The 13,481-nt window shown below is 37.4% G+C and overlaps 1 protein-coding gene across 1 annotated transcript in view; it reads right to left on the bottom strand.

Moving 5' to 3' along the window:
• The window catches only part of CSMD3 (CUB and Sushi multiple domains 3), a 721,079-nt gene that overhangs the window by 639,236 nt on the left and 68,362 nt on the right, over window positions 1-13,481 (bottom strand). The gene's annotated exons all lie outside the window — the stretch shown is intronic.

Below are 13,481 nucleotides of genomic sequence, written 5' to 3'. Positions count from 1 at the left end.
TTATGAACAAGTTTTTCCAATCAGTAATTCTGTTTTGTGAAAGCTCTGTACTTAAAGACTCAAGGTGAAATAGCCATCTGTTGCATCACTGTTATCTCAGGTAAATAACTGTATTATTTGTAACAAGAAAAAACTCGCTCGCTCCCAACTACTCCCCCCACCCTCCAGTGGGATGGAGGAGAGAATAGAAGGGTAAAAATGAGAACATTCATGGGTTGAGATAAAAACAGTTTAATAGGTAGAGCAAAAGCTGTGCACGCAAGCAAAGCAGAATAAGGAATGCATTGACTACTTCGGTATGCAGGTGTTCAGTAATTTCCAGGAAAGCAGGACTTCATTATACCTAATGGTTACCTGGGAAGACAAACACCATAATCCTAAATGTCTCCCCTTCCACCTCCTTACCCCCAACTTTTACTGATTAGCATGACATCATATAGTATGGAATGTCCCTTTGGTCAGCTGGGGCCAGCTGTCCCACCTGTGTCCTCTCCCAGCTTCTTGCCCATCCCCAGCCTATTTGCTGAGAAACAGAGAAAGACTTGACACTGTGTAAGCACTGTTCAGCAATAACTAAAGCATCCCTGTGTGATCAACACTGTTTTGGTTGCAAATCCAAAACATAACACCATAGGATCTACTATGAAGAAAATTAACTCTATCCCAGCCAAAATCAGTACAGTAGGTCAGAGCTGAAAGTTAGATCACCCGAAAGATCCTTTTTAACATGAATATCCCTAAATGTCAGAAACGGCCCCTACATTCAAAGGCCAAATTTTCTTGGACTATAAGCAATTTCCTTTTCATATAGAAAATTAATTTTCTGAGAAAAAATAGAAAACAAGAATAATTATAAAAAGATCTCCACCGAGTCACTGTGTCCTCACAGGACAGGTCCTTTTCCATATTCTTGCTCCCAGTCCTAATGCTCAGTTACAGCAGGTCCTTACTCTTCTATCTCCTTAGGATATTTTTTCTTTCCACCAGCTTTGCAGTCTGACTGCAGGTCTACATCCCTTCTCCAGGCTTTCTGCTCTCTTATCGCTTAAATATTAGATCAGTTTTCCTGCTTTGCCCTTGCGCCCACGAAGCTTCTCTTCCAAAGCGTGCTCAGAACAAGCCCCCTCTGCTAGCAGGGGGATTTCATCAGCTGAGAGAAAGCACAAAGCGCTCAGCTGCTCAGCATGCTCTTTCAGAAAAACAATATAATTTTCATAGCAAACTACAAACAAACAAACCAGATGCTGTCTCTTTAATTATACACACTTGTATATATTTGAGCTCATTAAATCATCTTCTCTATGGCACATTCACAAGCTTGTCTTCATGTTCAGCATTTAAATGTGCAGAGACCCCTTTCTCTGAAGTACTAAGCAGAACTCTCTTAAGATTTTACACTTTATATTGCTACACTGTAAAGTAACTTTTCCTGACAACAGAAAAGGGACGCATCCAATAATTTTATCTTGGCTTTTTCATATTTCTCTCCAATGATGAGAAAAGATGCCTCTTATGAAGTGTGATTACTCTTTTACTACAATTATCAGTATATCATAGATATATAGGACAGAGAGGGAATGGAGATCCTCTTAGAAAGTAATTAGGGCTTTGTTTGCCTCATCTGACATGTATAGCAAATCTTACCTTCTAGTGCAAATTAGCTCAGAGAATTCATTTTCATATCGGTGCCTACACACTTTTATTTGTTATCAACCTTCATTGCTAGGAGTCTGTTTTATTTATATCTTTCTGCATCTCCCTCATATACTCAAACTATTTTTAAATCTCCTTTCTGTGTTATTATTTATTATTTAAGCTCAGCTGTTTTATTTAGCACTCTAAAAATCTTTTGGAATAGAGTTTGTGCGCAAGTCACTTTACAAAACTAAACTGTTTATTTATCATAAGATCTTCATCCTAGAAATTTAGCACCTCCCACCAAATATAGTCACTTTTAAAATAGCTAAGTGCGCATATACTTATCAATTTCGTTTTTTCCAAGAAATCTCTTGCTGAGACTTACTTCAATTGAATTAGAGAAAAAAGAGAGAGACACTTGAAAATTAAATACCATGCACTGTTAATTCTTATGCATCTCTCCACACCAGGTGTGGAAAGCACAGTGTGAACTTTGGCTCAACGTCATAATACAGCTCCACAATTCGGAACCTATGTCACTGTTGTCGTATCTGAGTCAGGATTACATATGTACTATTCTGTTAATTCAATGAAAACTATAAAGAACAACCCAAATAATAGAACTTCTGTGACCAAAATAAAATCATATTTTTCCAAAAAGAAAAAACAGCCAAAACAATGAGAAAGTGCCTCGTGAGATGATACACTGCTTTTAAGGAATGTAACGCTTCATACTCGATCCAATAATTGTTCCTATCCATACATATATATGAGATATAAACTTCCATGACATACAAAAGTTCCACTTACTCCTTTTACTCCATATCCAAGCTGTGACAAAAGAGAATTATTCATATGCTGCAAGATGATATAACTTAGATATTTTTCAGTGATGACTAATGGAATGTAACACAGTCACACACATGTCAGAAGATACATTTTTAATTGCAAGAGTGGAAAAAATAAACAATGAAGTGTGATTTTGATAGGTCTACTCTTTTAGTCTGTAAAATAAAAAATCATGCCAACACAATCCATACAACATGCACTTTAATCTCTACTTTCAAATGTTAATCCATTCTGTAATGCTCTTCACCTTGGCAGACCAACTTGGTTACATTCAAAACAGACGACATGCATTACTTGACTGGTCTGATCAAATGTTGAAGATATGACATTTATTTACACAAGGTAAAATTCATGCTGAAATAGCTGGTAACATACACTGTGATCTTTTTCATCTAGATTTCAGAACTAGCATTCAAAACAGAATTTACTTGCAAACTTTTTATCATTAAAGAGAAGGTTTGATACAAAGCATGAGATAAATAATTTTGAAAAGCTTGAAGTTAGACTAGAAAAGAAAAATACTTGTTGAAGTAAATGTGAAGATGAGCAACTCCGCTGATGATATTCTCTTGATAGTTAGTATGATTCAAAGTTTCCATGGTATTGTTTTCTACCAGATTTTAAAATTCAGATGTTTAATTCTCATCAATTTTACATGGATAATGTTTCTTGAAATCATTAAACACAACCTCTCTTCCTTATTTCAGTCATCCTTTGATGCACTGTGAGATTACAGTAAGCATCATTAACATCAGTTACTTATTCTCTTTATTCAACTTCCATTGCCTTCTAACAAACAAAGTAATAATTATGCCATACCCATACCCCTTGCCCTTGGATGTCCCATAACTATAGTCACTCCGTACACTACAGGATTGTCTTTTGCTTTTTCTTTTCCTCCTGAGCATTCAATTATACTATATAATAACATATTTCCACACCTCTCACCTTCCCAGTACTCCACATCTTTTTTTAAATCTCCTTTGTTTAATGTATTCTTTGATAGCAGTCATCACCATAATTATACTGTGTCTGCACTGATTAACACACTCATTTCTAAGTTGCTTGTGTATTTCCTTTTAGAGAGGTATTTAATACGTGTTATCATTTACTTTAAGAGCAAACTGAGAAAATGGAAGATAAGTTGTTCACATCCTATCCTCCCATCATTCCTTCCCATTTTTGCAAAATATATGCACAATCTTTCTTTCTTTCTAAACCATCTCAGCTTCTCTGTCATTTTAATTGTTCTGACATGCCTTACACCAAGATCTTTGAGCCTATTTACAAAATGGAAAAGATGAAGCTCTCATCAGATGTAATGACTGTATTTTATTTTAGACTATGTTTGCAATTTACCTTTTTATCTCTTCTCATCATGTCTTCGTTCTCTTCCATTTATGCTTTTCCATTTCCCACTAAGACTCTTTTCTGCATAAAACAAGCCTCCTTTCTCTAACCTTAAATTCCAACACAAAGTTTTATGGACTTTTTTCACATCAGTACACACATGCAAGATAATCACCTCCTTTAATGTATTGGATTGAGTTCCTTCCAACTCTCCACCTTTTTCTCTGCCTCCCTCAAATATCCAGCTGCTTGCATGCTTCTTTCTTTCTCTACTGTGCTTTCACAACAGGTGCGACTGGTGACTTTTACACTAAGGACACTCACTGGTGTCCATTCCCACCAGAACATTATAACCTCCTCGTTCTTTCTGAGTGTCACTTCTTCCTGTGCTAGGCACGGACGGCACACATCCCAGCAGCTACCCCGCACCACAGCGCGCCAGACCCAAAATACAGTGCGCCTGTGTCGTAGTTCACAGGGAGTTAGGGATCCGTGTCAGCCACGAGGCATTAGAGCTGCTGCAGCTCCAAAATATCTTGGGTTCATGTAGACCTCTAGGCCTGGTTAATCCAATACTCTCTACTTCAAAGATTCCTTCTCACTCCCACCTCAGCTCCAATAGCAGCTTTTACAATGAGCTTTCTACCAGCTGAGCAACGTCTACATTTTATATTTCATCTGGCCATTAGAAAACAAATAGATAAAACTCAACAGATTAATTATGTGATTTTCTTCTTCTTTAAGTTCCCAAAGTAATAATAACTTCTTCTGTTGTGGTTATATCTATCTCTGCAGATTTTTTTACTTTCTATTTTTGTTAGTCATTCTTTTTTTCACATATAATGGTCATTTCCTTAGTTTTTAGACTGTTTTCTTCAGTCTAGAGAAATTCCAGAGATGCCTAATAAAGCCTTGTAAAAAACACAAAAATCTTATCTTTGTGAAGTGCACAATGTAAGAACACTATCGTAGTGCCTCTGAAAATTAGCTTTTATGAGTTCCAAGAAATTTAGGATTTCTTAACTAAACTGCCATTTCATTTCAGTTTGGTCTTAAAAGCATTTGCTTTCACAAACAAGATATTTGAATGCTTATTTTCTGCTCAGCTTACTGGAAATTCTGTCAATATGTAGACATTATAAAGTGTTCAAAAGAAGCTGGTTTTAAGACTCTCTTTACCTATGATTTGTACCATTTTAAGGTTATGAGAAAAGATAGTTATATTTCTTCACAAATAATTGGGTAAGATAGATCATCTTGCCCCTGCATAAGCTATAACAAGGTGCCAAAATGACTTTTCCAATCATTTGGTAGAGTTGGCTGGAAGCACTATAGCAAACTCAGTGGAAGTGGTACAGAATACCAGCCAAAAAGAAGCTATCGCTGTAATTATCACTACATTTGAAGAACTTTATGAAAGCATTGTTTTTCCTCCAAAAAGTAATTTCTTATCTCTATTTCAGCCACCTTTTCTGAAAGAGGTTCAGAAATATTTCAGTGTTGTCTTTCACTTGTCGCAGCTGTGAAAACCAGAAGAGGGACAAAAGATTCTGCCCTCTGATGCCACCCCTGAGCATGTTTCTTCCTCTAAGAAATATAAGGTCTACAAAATAGCAGGACTGCTCATGTTCACATGGAATCCATCCTGAGGAGCAGAAGGCTTAAAAAGACAAGGCAGCAAAATAAACAACTGGATCGCATTTAATAAAAGTATCCATAACATTTTTGTTACATATATTGAAATAAGTATTCATTGTCATTGTGCGTATTTCCTGTTCTACAGCAGAAAACTGTTAAGTCATTTCCAATAACTGAAAACAAAAAGGCTTCAATAGCGTCGCCAGTCTTTGAGGAACTTTAAAAAAGACGTAACATAAATCTACCACCCTGTAAGTCATTCAACAAAGAAGATTACCGCTTTCACAAGAAAATACAGGTGTTTTCCCTCACCCTTAGGCACTTAATTACTTTGGGTTGTACATAACACTTTGACAGGGAATAGCCTTCTGCTTCTATTTTAAAAGCATTGCTACCACTGCCACAGAGGAAAGTCTAGTTTCAACAAAGTCAGCTGAAATACACTCAAGATTTTATCACCAATATGTAATTAACTTTCTTTCTAAAGATTTCAATACTTCTATTTCTCCTGTAATACCTCAAATGCCTTGTAGACTAGGGATCATCTGTTCCAGAATAACTGCCTCCTTGCTCATGCAGCCAGAGAAGGGTAATCTCTCAGATGTGACAAACATCTGGGCAATTGAACTAGACATAAAAACAAGAGAGGACATTTGGAATCTCATCACAGAACAAATTAAAAACCCTTTCTGGGATTGAAAGCCTGCCATATTTAATACCCCTCACACATGCTAGTGCTGCCAAACTTGCAGGGGAATCAGATTTGTTATGTTTGGGGAGATTCTAGATAGCTGTTAAAGGTGTTTGTGGTTTTTTAAGAGAATTTGGATTCCAAATAATAGAATTTCTGATCTCAGTGGCATTTGGTCACCCTCTCCCGTGTTTAAGAATAAACATTATGAGCTATGAACTCCTCATTTTAGGAGAACTAGTTGTAAAAAATGCCTTCATTAATATTCTGACCCTGTGCTCTTTTTCCTTCTTATACCTACTCTTCCTGCAGTTCTCCCACTTGAGAAGTGAAAAGTACCCAGCGTACAACCAGAAATTGATCCAGGAATCATCCTAGCAGCCCTAAAGAGAGCACCATATCAAAGAAATGGTTGAAAATGAGTTCATGCAGATTTTGTGTTTGATTACATGGGAGATTTTTTCTTTGGAAAAGATATGAACAGAGATTCCAGTGTAAAGATCTGTCATTGAAAGATTTATATTTATTTTACATTTCTTTTTCACTATTCCCTTTTCTGCAAAGCTAACCACATGTTTAAAGGTTTTGTACTGTATTACTTTTGTTGGGGGGGTTTTGTTTGTTTGTTTTTGGTTTTGTTTTTGTTTTTTACTGTATGATCTGAGAAACTGTTAATTTCATAATTAAATTGGGATATTTTTAAAGTTAGCTTAGAACCATCACTTAACAGGTCAAAATGACAAGGCAGACCACTCCCAGAATACTATGAACTGCTAATAGCATTTTGAAGCATTTCTATTCTTTTAGAAATAACAAGTCTTCATTTGTATAGACTTCCTAATTAATTTTCAAATAATATACCTTAGAGCAAAATTAAAATGTGCTGGTTAGTAGTCTGCCCTTTCCGTATGAACTGCATAAAAGACAGTGGCAAGATACAACCACTGCAGCAGCAGGTCAAACTAAAACTTCTGAAGTAGTTTATCATTTAGTTGAATCCATGAAATATATTGCTTCTAAAGCTTCATTACTGTCGTGTTTATTTCTTATTATATTTTAAATCTTGTCAGAGAAACAATTTTGTTACAAAATACAGGTGTTTGCATCTCTAGAATTGAAGTAGATAAAAGGACTTGAAAAAGTTAAATTTGGGGGGGGGGAAAATTAAATTAAGTTTTGCACAGCAGCATAATTAATTAATAATACTGTGAAACTTGTAAATGTCAGAATTCTTAAATAAAGGAAACAGTCACACAATAAGATGTTTCAAAAGTCTTCACACTTGGCACTAGTGGAATATAAGCAAATGACCTCTTTAAAAAGAAAAAAAAAAGGTTAAAGCAAAAGTCACTTCTGAAGAAATTAAGGTACATTTAGTACTACACTTTAAATTAAAGTTTAAATGTCCAAAAACCTTAATTACAGTTTTCACACTAATTGTAATGTAACAGCAGAACAATCAATATAATGCTGACTTGAATTCCTTAAATTTAAAACCCATTGGCATACATAGCAAACCTCTGTTGTTATATAGCTGGTTCATTAAAATCTAGGATTTGGGACACGGACCTCTCTAATGAGATTTACTTAGAGACTTAATCTAGTGAAGAAAAAAAAGAAAAGAAAAACACAATTACAGTGTATTACATCTGGTAGTTTGAAATCTTGCAGCAGTTTCAGATAAGTGACAGAGAACAGATTATTGCAAATCTAAGTAAGTGACCTGTTGAAATTAGTATATAGCTTTAGAGAAAGAAAAAACAGTTTCCATAATCCTTCCAAAATATCATGGGTTTAGTCAAACTCAAAAAGGGAGGAGGGGACAAGGGGGAAGAAAACCCAGAATGATGAAAAATGTTCCAGTAAGCATTCAGATAAGAAAAAAAAAATAAATAAACATTATCAAATAAATATGATGCTGGTTTGAAGTGACTTCAACAAGATTAGAAAAGACTTTGAAGACCCAGTGCTTGGAAAATCAGGACAAAATTAAGGCTCTGTTTTAAGTTGCTGCAAATAGAAATTAAACATAAGAATGGCTCGGTATTTACTGTACGCTACCGCAGATGGTCTTCCTATATTCTGTTTCCTTCTTTCAAAAAATAACAGCCAACCTTCTATGGCAGCTTAGATGGCTTCAGATGTCAACAACCTAGAAAGTCTTCTCATTCACTCACAGAAGAGATGATTTTTTTAAAAAAACAAACAAAACCCTTCTTGCTTTAGACCACATATACATTCAGACCTTTGAAACGCTGCTATAAACATGGGAAGGAGAAAGGAAAAAAAAAAGAAGAAAAGATCTAACCAATGTTTCATGCTTCTGAGACATTACCACTCTCAGTGAAACTTCTATAAAACCCTGATGTCAACAGCTACTCTGTGATGCCATTGCTATGGAGTTTGGACCGTTTTACCAAATGCACTCCATGCACTCTACAACAGCCTAAGCTACCTGAGAGCAGCAAAATTAAAGATGTGTTCAGAATTAAAGAAAGCAGTAGCTGGAAAAGGAACTATAGGCTTTGATCTACTCCAAACAGTGACAAAACTCTTTGAGTTAGACAGGAAACAGATTTTAATTAAATAGGCAGGAACTCAACCCCTTTCCTGAATGTATTAGCAAATACAGCTTTTCTGAAGATGGACAAGTGGAACAGAAGTTAAAAAGAGAAAATACAGTAAAGATCACTATAGCGTAAAGAAAAAAATGTCCTTCCATAAGCAGACACATAGACAAACACCCAGTTGTGACAAAATGGCACACTGGGATAGGTTTTATGGTTTTCGTTTTCTAGATCATATATTAGTGAGAAAAATGTTACCACTTCAAAAATCAAAGAGCCACAGCCTGTATTAGTGTGAAATGAATTCAGGGAGGTCAGGAGAACTTCTCATGAATCATTTACTCAGACTTCCTAAAAAAAAGTAATTTTGCTTGAAGTAGCTTTTTAATATACAAAAAAATACTTCCTCTATCTATAAATCTACAAATTGTTATGATTTTTTCAATGTTTTCACGTGTCTGAATGCAAAGGTAATTTCTACTATATTTTCAGTTCTGTTCACTTTTTAATTTTGAATGTATTCCCATAGTATATTTCTGAATTTGCAGTAGGTGAAAGTATTAACATCTTTACCAGCTACTTCTAAGTGTCATAAATATATTTCTTTATCATAAGCCATTATTTAAATTTCAGTAGTCAGGTGAGGCAGTATAGACTGTGGCAAGACCAAAATAAGTTAAAAACAAGTGCATCTTTAGTCACTGAGATAGCTACATTTGTAAGATTTTTTAATGAGACCTCATTTATTGATATCATTAAAATGATAACTTTAGTATTATCAATATTGTTTATATTACATTAATTCCTACTAATTATTTCTATTTAAAAAGCAAACATCACCACTGGAGCGTTTGACTGTAAAATACATAGTATTTAACAAATAAAATAATTGAGTAAAAAGAAAATCAGAGATGATTAACTTCTCTATACACTGGAAAACACTACAAAGTCATGAAATTTTTTCTAGGAAAGATGATAAAACTGCTGAAAATACTACTCTACAGCAGTAGAACAAATGTGTTCATCTCTCTAGCATTGATAGCTTCTTGGATTGACCTCATTTTTTAGAATATTTAGTAGAAATAACAATGCTAAAAAGCTATAGAGACAAGTAATATAATCAAGTGCTATTTCAGATTTTATTTCAGTCCCAATGGTCCCAGGACCATTGAAGCTGTTGCTATTATTCTATATTTTTATCCTGGTCCTTTCCAGAGACAACCTGCTTCATTGTAGAGGCAGCCAGATGACCTGCGTGTCACAAGGTGTCGAAGAGGAGCCCAGCATATTACGGTAAAATGTTGGGAGCTTGTGTAAATAGGTTTGAAACTCCAGCTGATGAGCAGTTTCCCTGGGCAGCTGTCCTTCCTCTAACAGTGAATTACTGAGAGACGGGCAAGGGAGAGCACATTAACAGATTCATCCAACCTACTTGATTTTGCCAGTCTATCAAGTGAGATAAAAATCACCATGTAGAGTCCCCACCATCAAGAAAAGCTGAATTTTCTCTCTGCCTGGCTCGTTAAAACCCAGAGATACACTGTGACCATTTGCAGAAAGGGGAAAGAGGAATAAATATTTAATGGTATCACCGGTGTCTTCTTTTCCCTCCTCCCTTTAAAATAACAGAGGAAAACAAAGCAAAACAAAACAAAACCAAAAAAGCCAACCACTCCATCCCACTCTCAAAAAAACCCACCCAAACCACTTGTTCTCCAGCACTGATCAATTACCCTTTTCCATATTCCTGCCAACATCTTCTGACCATAAATACCAGATCACTCGAACGTGGGGTGCAGAACATAGTTAAATGAAAAGATTATATGAAAAGCCAGACTGAAGCATTTCTGTACAAAAGGAATATATAAAAATGTTTAATGATGGAAAGAAATCTGAAAAAGGCAAACAGTGCAGCACGGAAGTCACAGAAATGGGAAGCAAAAATATTTAGGTAAACAGTTCTGACTTGGATGGCGTTGTTTAACTTGGCATGTAAAACTGTTTGAGAGAACAGTTATACCATTCTGTTTTAATAAATTATGCTTGTAAATACTGGGGGGGGGGGGTTGTTGGTTCAATGTCTTCATGTTCATTTGTATGGGACAAAGGAATTTGTCATATTACTTTTTGTAGTATCTACTTACTGACTGGAATTTGGACAGACTAGCTAATGTGCTAAGTATTAAGTATTCACAAACGCCTCTTGCATACTGTTACACTACTACTATTCCCCTGAAAACATTTTATGCATGCAAAAAATGTAGATGCCTGATCTTTCTTCATGGCTTTCATCTTATATCAGCACAAAAAAAAGAAAAAAATGGTGCTCATTATTTCTTGAGACTTAATGGCCATTTGCTATATAATAGCCCAAGGCACGGCCTCGGAAGTTCAGTTCCTGCCTCCTAGCCATTAATACTCAGCAGAGCCCTGTGTGTCTTCTCATCAAGTAAGCAAAAACCATGGTTTTCTATTAAATTGTGTGACTTTATATCTTTAATTGATGTGTTCCTTGGTTTTAGCTTATTTCACCTTTTGGCAACTGTTACTCCAATTGTCTCATCCATTCTGCTGTACCGATGTCTGCTTTCCGTAGCTAATACTTCTGCAATTAATCAGTTTCCCTCATTTCTAAAAACTTGCTGGCAATTGTGCCACTGGCTTATCATGAACAAACATCCCCCTGACATGGCAAACTAGCTCTAACAGGAAAGCTATTCCTTTGAAACAAATTCTACTGCATTGAAACATTCTCAGTGGTAGAGTATTTGTCGTGGTTTAGGCCCAGCCGGTAGCTGGGTGCCACGCGGCCGCTCACTCACCCCTCCCCCAGCGGGATGGAAGAGGAGAAGTATAACAAAAGGCTTGGGTCGAGATAAGGACAGGGGGAGATCACTCGCTAATTACCGTCAGGAGCAAAACAGACTGAATGTAGAGAGGAGATTCATCTAATTTATTACTAGGCAAAACAGAGTAGAGCAATGAGAAAATACAATCAAGTCTTAAAACACCTCCCCCCACCCCTCCCATCTTCCCGGGCTCAACTTCACTCCCGGCTTCAACCTCCTCCCTCCTCAGCGGCACAAGGGGGCAGGGAATGGGGGTTGCGGTCAGTTCAGCACACATTGTCTCTGCCACTTCTTTGTCCTCAGGGGGAGGACTCCTCTCAACATTCCCCTGCTCCAACATGGAGTCTCTCCCACGGGCTACAGTCCTTCACAAACCGCTCCAGCGTAGTCTCTCCCACAGGGTGCAGACCTTCAGGAGCAGACTGCTCCAGCGTGGGGTCTCTCCCACAGGGTGCAGACCTTCAGGAGCAGACTGCTCCAGCGTTGGGTCCCTCCCACAGGGTCACACGTCCTGCCAGCAAACCTGCCCTGGCGTGGGCTCCCCTCTTCACGGGTCTACCGGTCCGGCCCGGACTTGCTCCAGCGTGGGCTTCCCACGGGCCACAGCCTCCTTCAGGTGCCTCCACCTGCTCCAGCGTGGGGTCCTCCACGGGCTGCAGGTGGAATCTCTACACCCCCTCATCCTTCCTCCATGGGCTGCAGGGGACAGCCTGCCTCACCATGGTTTTCACCACGGGCTGCAGGGGGATCTTTGCTCTGGTGTCTGGAGCACCTCCTCCCCCTCCTTCCTCACTGACCTTAGTGTCTGCAGAGTTTCTTACATCTTCTCGCTCCTCTCTCTGGTTGCAAAAACTTCCTTTAACTCCTTTGTTTTCCTTCTTAAATATGTTATCACAGAGGCGCTGATTGGCTTGGCCTTGGCCAGGGGCGGATCCATCTTGGAGCCGGCTGGCATTGGCTCTATCAGACACAGGGGAAGCTTCTAGCAGCTTCTCACAGAAGCCACCCCTGTAGCCCCTCCCGCTACCAAAACCTTGCCACACAAAACCCAACACAGTATTAAAGCTTGCTCAGTTCCAAACAAGGAGAAGAGAGATCTTCATGTCTTTCTCAGGCTGAATCCGTCATATTCTCTTTATTAAATATTAGATAATAGCAGTGTCATACCTAACAAAATTTTCAGGTGGGAGGTGCTTATTTTTTTTTGGAAGTCTTTAAACACTATGAACTTTGATTTTTATTTTAGCATTAAAAAATAAGCATTTAATCCTTTTGACACTTTAATATAAATATTAAGCATCTCGCTTTTTAATTTTTTTCTTTTCCTAAACCAAAGACACATTATTGTGGTGTTAGTTACTGATTCCCTGCTTCTTTGGAGCAATTGAAAATGTCTGCTTATAACAGAGCAAAGACTAATACAGAGACAGCCTTTTCCATGGGAAGCATTACAAAAACATTTGATTTCAATACATGTGCATGTGTGTGAATGCATCAAGACAGACTGATAGATAGATACTAAGGCAGGCAAAGCATATACCTATAATCCTTCTCTAGGAAACTAAAATGTTCTTTCTAATACTCCACACTGATCGCTGTGATAAGGAAATGTTCAGTCTTGTCCCGCATAAGGTATGGGAGTTGTCATTCACAAGAAGGAAGACTTTTCTAGTAGTAAGAGAGTGGCTTTGCATTGGGATGTACCAAGATTGAAACATTTACTCCTTTCAGAAAGTGGAATTCAGGGAATCCAAAAAAGGACAGCAATATAAGTCCTTCCGGAAGAACCTGAGGAGACTTCCTTCAAAGGTTGTGCATATTTTCTCACAGCAGTTTTGAGGAAGATCTGGGTGTATTGAACACACCAGCCACAATACCAGTAGAAACCTTAAGGACACA

This window comes from Grus americana, chromosome 2, assembly GCF_028858705.1.
Source record: "Grus americana isolate bGruAme1 chromosome 2, bGruAme1.mat, whole genome shotgun sequence".
Classification (NCBI taxonomy): domain Eukaryota; kingdom Metazoa; phylum Chordata; class Aves; order Gruiformes; family Gruidae; genus Grus; species Grus americana.
Note: the sequence above shows the minus strand (reverse complement) of the source record. Positions and strands in the feature narration are given on the sequence as shown.